Consider the following 7,011-nt stretch of genomic DNA (forward strand, 5'->3'; position numbering starts at 1 on the left):
ATCAATTTATTTTCTTTAACATTTTTCACTTTCCAACTTCAAATTGTTCGTCGTATATGTGTTCAATTCTCATACAAAATCCTCATTGATGACGATGATTTTAGCTACTTTTATGAATACGACAAGTCAGTGTTTCCCCCTTGCATTCTACATTTCTGACCTTTCACTTTCTTTTACAATATTTTACCCCGCAACTTGCCTTCTCAAGTTTCTATATACAGTGTGATATCATTCAGTGATGAGGTTGGGTAAAGATTTTGAGCATGAGGAAAAAAAAGTCGTTTCTTGATAAGATCTGTCAGTTTGAGGGAGGGGATCATGGAGGGGATTTGCATTTTGAGTATGAAGAGCTGCAGGTGTCAGACAGTTAAAAAAAAAAAAAACACCCCACGACCCTCATCAACATTCACTGAAAGCGCTGCACATCCACTACAGTCACTACCGTGACGTATTGGGAGAAAGTGTGTGTGTGTGTGCGCGCGTGTGTGTTTATAAGGATTATTAGTTCCATTTGACGATAGTTAATGTGTATTTAAAGGGTGACAAGCACAAATTAAAGTGTCCCATCTTAGCATGGAGCAGATCTAGAAACTTATTTGCTTGTGCTTGACTTCCAAAGTGCAATTATTGAAATTGTTAGTATTTCACTGACTCATTCACTGCCAGACGATGTGCAAATGTGTCCACTCCAGTGCCAGGGTTTTTGTCATTTTCACTTGAATTCCAGGACCCACAGAATTTTGAGTTTTATGACTACATAAACCTTTAATGCAGCGTTAGAAACCTTAGACTTTCTTATTTCATCAGAAAAAAATGAGTTAATTCCTAAATTTTATGGGTCTGGAGTTATATGAGATTGAAATGACGGCGGCTGTCCAAAATACAATGCAATTCATACATATTGGTTTATAGCAGCACTTTAACAACAGGTGAAGCTGTAACAAACCGCTAACATGTAAAAAAAGGGAAATGCTGACCCCTTGTGGAAGAAAAAAGCCTAGCCAGAGGCCATGGCCAGTGCTTTATCGGCACCCAAGCATGAAAAAAACCAAACACATTAGGAATGGCGCTCTATGTCATATTTTCAATTCCGGAATAAATTCGTGAATGGCAGTGAATGACGTAAGTATTAAATATAGGAACACAAATAGTGCAGCAACACATGGAGATAGACAATATCCAATTGCTTGACGGTAGCCCACCTCATCTCATATGTCATGTTATCTCAAAGTACTATTTTATGAGATTTTATTGCACCATACATTAATGCATTGCTCTCGTTTGGTTAAAACCAGATAAAATCTTTTATTTTTTTCAATCAATATTTTTACATCATTGAAAGCATGATTTTTTTTTCAATCATGCCTTATTATTATTATTATTATTATTATTATTATTATTATTATTATTATTATTGTATTATAAGTATTGTATTTTTTGGTGTAGAAGGCGCACCCAAAAGCTTTTATTTTCTTCAAAAGATGTACCTACGCCTTATACGCAGGTGCGCCTTATAGAACAACTCATATTGAGCCGCAACAGGTTAGGCAAAGACTGTCAGCAGCCACCAGCTCTATTTCCCCCCGTGGAAGTCGTGTGTAAGCCCAGCCTCTACTGTAGCACCTGCATGTGGCGTGCCTCATATTCGGATTTTTTTGTATATATTTGTCACGGTTTGCGAGGTGGTGATGGCGGGTGCGGATCCCAAAAAGCAGGCAGGAGGGAGCAGGAGGTTGTGTTTGACAAATTGTATTAAAATAAAGTCAGCAGGAACAAAATGTAAAACATCAAAATCATCTGAATGGAAAAAATACAAAGTAAAAAGAAGACCAAAAGTAAAAGTCCGCCAAGGTTAAACAAACACGTACACAATGCATGCAGCCAACAAGCAGCAAACAAACAATGAACCGGCACCGGATGATCGTGCCGGGTGTCCTTTTTTAAGTGTCAATGATTAAACGACCAACACCTGCGAGGCTGCAGGCAGGGCTGACGTCGCTACCCGCTGGTCGCCAATCTGATCGGGACGACCAGCACCTGTGCAGGTGTAGGCGGGGCCGACAGCGCCCCCCCCCCCTGTTGGTCGCCAACCAGATCATGACAATATTTGTATATTAGATTTGGCAAACTTTTTTCTTTCATTGAAAGTGCGCCTTATACTCCGGTGCACCTTACACACTGGAAATTACGGTCTTCATAATGAGCAATTTATGGTTGACATGTCAAACCAAAAGACTAGAAAATATGCTTTGGTCAGTTTGACATTTGTGAAGGTGAAATTCACGATTTGAAGGAAGACCGTTGCCACAGTCAACAGTCTGAATGCCATTTTATTGTGTACCTTCTCCTTCATTCAGTTTTGATTCTGATGTAGAATTCCCAATTTATTAGTATTTTAAAAATACATGTTTATTGCTCCACAATACTGGAATCCCACTGTTCTTTGAGGATGAGCCGGTGGCCTCAAATCCACGGGGCAGTCGGGGGGGCTGGCTGGAGCTGTAGCTCAGGCAAAAGAAGATTATTTGATTATTTCTCTTCTCTTGGCCTCGTTCCATGTAAATCCAAAGTAGCCGTGCGCGGATGCGGCGTGTGTACCTTTTGACAGAAGTTTCAAAGCTTCAGCGTGACCAATCTGGATGTGATGGAGACACACAGTCAGCGAGGGGGACGGGGGCAGATGATGGAGACGGAAGATAGTAATGATGGATGGAGAGAGCGAAAGACTGAAAGATGGCATTGGTGAGAAACCAGGAAGAAAAGATGTTAGTTTGAAAGGACAACCGACACCTCCGGACAAGTTGTGTCCATAATTTGTAAAATCACTTCAAATGACTTCTACTGAGCGTATTTTACAAAGATTCCATCGTATATAGCTATATTTCACATTTTAAGACTCGTGCTGAATATTCAGGAAGTCTTGTTTTCGAGTTGGTGACGAGTCCGTACGTGACGTCACTGAAGGAACGCCCCTGACCGAGAAAGCGACACACAATGCATTTTGGGTACTTTGTTTGGCCTGAAAACGTTGTATTGATCTGTGTTGATGGCGAAATTAGAAGGAAAACACATAAATAACGCGATAGTGAATCGTTGTGTGTTGCACCGAGACTACTATTTGATATTCGCTGACACAAATTCCCAGCAGACAAATCAGCCCATTTCCAATGGAGCTTGGGCGCCATCTTGTGTATTTTCTGGGACGCTACATTGCTGTCATTGATGGCTCGAATCGATACGGAAGGACTTCTTTTATCGATTGCAAACATTTATGCTTTCCTCTTCAGAACTATTTAAATCATATTCACAACTGGATGAGTAACAAGAAAGCTTCTTTTCCGAATCTGAAGCCATTGTTTTGATTCTAGAGCAAGGCAAGACGTCCTGGCGTGACGTCACGAACAAGGGGGCGGGACCTTCTGAAACTGAAACTTTCTGAGGTCATTTTGAAGTAGTATTGGGACACTTTAAGTAATTTGTATTGGTGTTTTGCATTTGACTAAAAATATCAACCTGTGTGTTTTGGGTATTTTAGATGCTATAAAACCTTTTTCTGATGTTAGTTAGGAAACAAAAAAATGGTGTTGTCCTCTATGATAATTCTTTTGGGTTTTTTGCTTTCTCGAAAGGATAAGTGAGAGGTAGAGACACTCCCCACTTTAAGAACGAGATACGTTCCGAGCGTGCGTTCATAAGGCGAATTTGTTTGTAAGTTGCTTCAGTGCTGTATTTTGTATGGGATATAGAACGGTGAAGTATGAAACAGTCGTCAAATAAATTCACACCTATTGTTGTACGACAACATATATCCTTGAGTCTTCAGTAAACCATTACTGAAGCTGTTGACATGTAATTACTGAATTACGTGCCTGCAGCCATTGCTTTTTATTAGCATCGCGTCCTCCTGGAGCATCAACTGGGAAGAGGGATTTCCTCCCCGCCCACATACTCTCCGCCGCCAAAGCATCTCTGTCCGAACATTCTCAAAATGTTCGTATGTACTATTATTCATAACTCGAATGTTTGTAAATTGGGGAGTGTCTGTAATATGTTGGTTTTGGTTTAAAAATTAGGTTACGATTTTGGTTAAGGCTTATAATAATAATAATACATTTCATTTATAAGCGCCTTACAAAACTCTCAAGGACACTTTACAGTCACAGGATCAGGATATTTTTTCTGCGGGTGAGAGTCAACCATGACTCTTGAGTAAATCTAAAACCACCCTTTACCATGTTGCTATTTTTAGAAGAAATATTTAGATTATAATCTTCCACATTGAACAAGAATTGAAAGGTGCCATTTTCGCACCCACAAATCAACTCTGTTTATTTTCTAGAGTGCACATTTAAACATGAAGCAGAAGCTTGACTCCTCGTACACTATACGTACACATTGTGTCTAAGGTTCAAAAAGTCAAAACGTTTACAAAGGTACTAACAACTAAAAGGGATAAAAAAAAAAGTCTTCCGCTCCCTTTTGTGGTCCGATTTGTCAGTTTGTCAGGGTTCAAAAGTTTACACAGCAGCTCCATGACCCCTGTCCGTCCGTGTAAGCGGAAGTACCCGCATCTTCACCACCAAATTGGATGAATGAGACAAAGTCAACGTTGCTCACAGTCCATGTTGGAGGATAACAAGATCAGTCCCAACAGGAGGGGAACGTGCTTGGAAAGCCCCCCCCCCCTGACAATTTATTCGGTACACTTCAACAGTAGAATGACATGCAGTGAAACAGCTAGATGGAAAATTTCACATTTTCTTCCAATAATGCTACATTTAAGGATTGAAAACTAGCTAACGGTCACAAGGTTTCCAAGACAACGTACGGGATGTCGTCATACATGTCCAAAAAATGCTGAGAGGTCAACAGTTAATTGAAAATGTCATTAACTCATTCAATGCCAGACATGTGCAAAAAGGTGTCCACTCCAGTGCCAGGGTTTTTGTCATTGTCACTCAAATTCCAGGATCGACAGAATATTGAGTTTCAGGACTACATAAACATTCAATGCAGTGTAAGAAGAAATCCGAGACTCTCTTCTTCCATGAGAAAAAAAATAGTTAATTCACAAATTATATGGGTCTGGTTATCTGAGCCTGAAATGGGGGCGTCTGTCCAAAATACAATGCAATACATACGTATTGGTTTATATAGAGCTTTAACAACAGCTGAAGCTGGAACAAAGCACTAACATAGAAAAAAGGGAAATGCTGCCCCTTGTGGAAAGATAAAAACATAGCAAGAGGCCATGGTCAGCGCTTTATCGGCACCCAAACAAGAAAAAAAAAACAAATCCAGGAATCGTGCTCTACATCATATTTTCAATTCCCACATAAATTTGTGGATGGCAGTGAATGACTTAAGATAGTCCATGAAAAGACCCATTAGTACACGGAGGTCTGATAAATCAATTTATGTGCCCCGGACAATGTATTGCTGACCCTTTGATTAAGGGATCGGCCGACGATTGACCCCATGAACCCGCGACCCCCCCCCCCCCCCCCCCCCCCCCCCCCCCACATGTGTGCTGGCAACTGCCCCTGTGCGCTAACCCCGCAGCCGCGTGAGCTGCAGTGTCCGCCGTCACTTGGACAGCTTTCACTGGAGCATCCTCCACAAAGAATTCCCATCAAAGTCTACACACCCCTGTTCAAACGGCGGTTTATTTTGTGACATCTATTGAAGATATTACGTAGAACACCATTCCCAAATTTGTTTTGGTTTTGTTTTTTCATGCTTGGATGCCAATAAAGTGCTGGCCATGGCCTCTGGAACTGGTTTTTCTTTTCCACAAGCGGGCAGCATTTCCCTTTTGTCCGTGTTAGCGCTTTGTTCCAGCTTCAGCGGTTGTTAAAGCGCTATATAAACCAATATGTATGCATTGCATTGTAATATGGACAGCCGCCATCATTTCAAGTTCATATAATTCCAGACCCATATAATTTAGGAATTAACCATTTTTCTAATGAAAGAAGAGAGCCTAAGGTTTCTTACGTTACATTGAATGTTTATGTTGTCCAAAAACTCAATAGTCTGTGGGTCCTGGAATTTCAGTGACAATGACAAAAAAAACTGTTGTGGCGCAACGAAAACCCCGGCGTTTGTGTTCTCAGTTCTCAGTCGTATAGGAGTGGTCCATCGATGAAAAGGTTTCTTCAGCCGTCATCTGTACTTCTTTGAAGGTGTCAGACCATGGATTGCGCAATCACTATGCGAACTGTGCTGGCTTGCTCTGCAGTGAGACCGCATTGCTGTCCCTATGCATATCGTATTAAAGTGTTCAAAAGCTTTTAGTATACGAACTAAATTGCTACAGTTTAGCTGGTGTATATAATTTAGAGTCACTGTGCATTATAAACACTGTTCAACAGTGTTTATTTTATTTTAATTTGATCAAAAGTGTGTGCGTAAGTGAGGCACAGTTTTCCTGCCTCATGACAGGGGGCGCTGGTGATTCCAGAGATTCTTCTTGCGACTCCTCAGCTGCGGAATAATAGAATTAGTGACAGCAATCTACAGTAAACAGTTAGCAAGTTAAGTGCAACCATCCAGTCATTTTTTCGTGTTGCTTGGCTTTATTTTCAGAATGGTGGATTACATATATAAATTGAATCGAAGCAGGAAATAATAATTAAAGGAAGACCAACACCGAACTGTATAGTTCACAAACGGCGAGGGATGAATGTAAATCTCCTGGACAGCTTCTCAGCTTTTTGGCACAGAAGGATCTCATTGAAACTATTCCTGAGGCGACACAGTTGCTCCAGCTTGTGCTCAATGTTCCAGCTACTACAGCATCAGTGGAGCGCTCATTCTCAGCACAAAAGACTGAAAACATGTATACAGTCAGAACAGGACTGATCAAGGACGACTTTATTCACTGGCAGTGATCTCCATTGAGACAGAGAGACTTGGACTTCATTTATAAGTAAAGGTAATACGATAATAACGTGTTTTTAATTGTTTTTTCTATGCGACAGTTTGTATTCAGTATATAAAGAATGCTGA

The sequence above is a fragment of the Hippocampus bargibanti genome, linkage group LG10, assembly GCF_051943395.1.
Source record: "Hippocampus bargibanti isolate YZ-2025 linkage group LG10, ASM5194339v1, whole genome shotgun sequence".
In the NCBI taxonomy this organism is placed as follows: Eukaryota; Metazoa; Chordata; class Actinopteri; order Syngnathiformes; family Syngnathidae; genus Hippocampus; species Hippocampus bargibanti.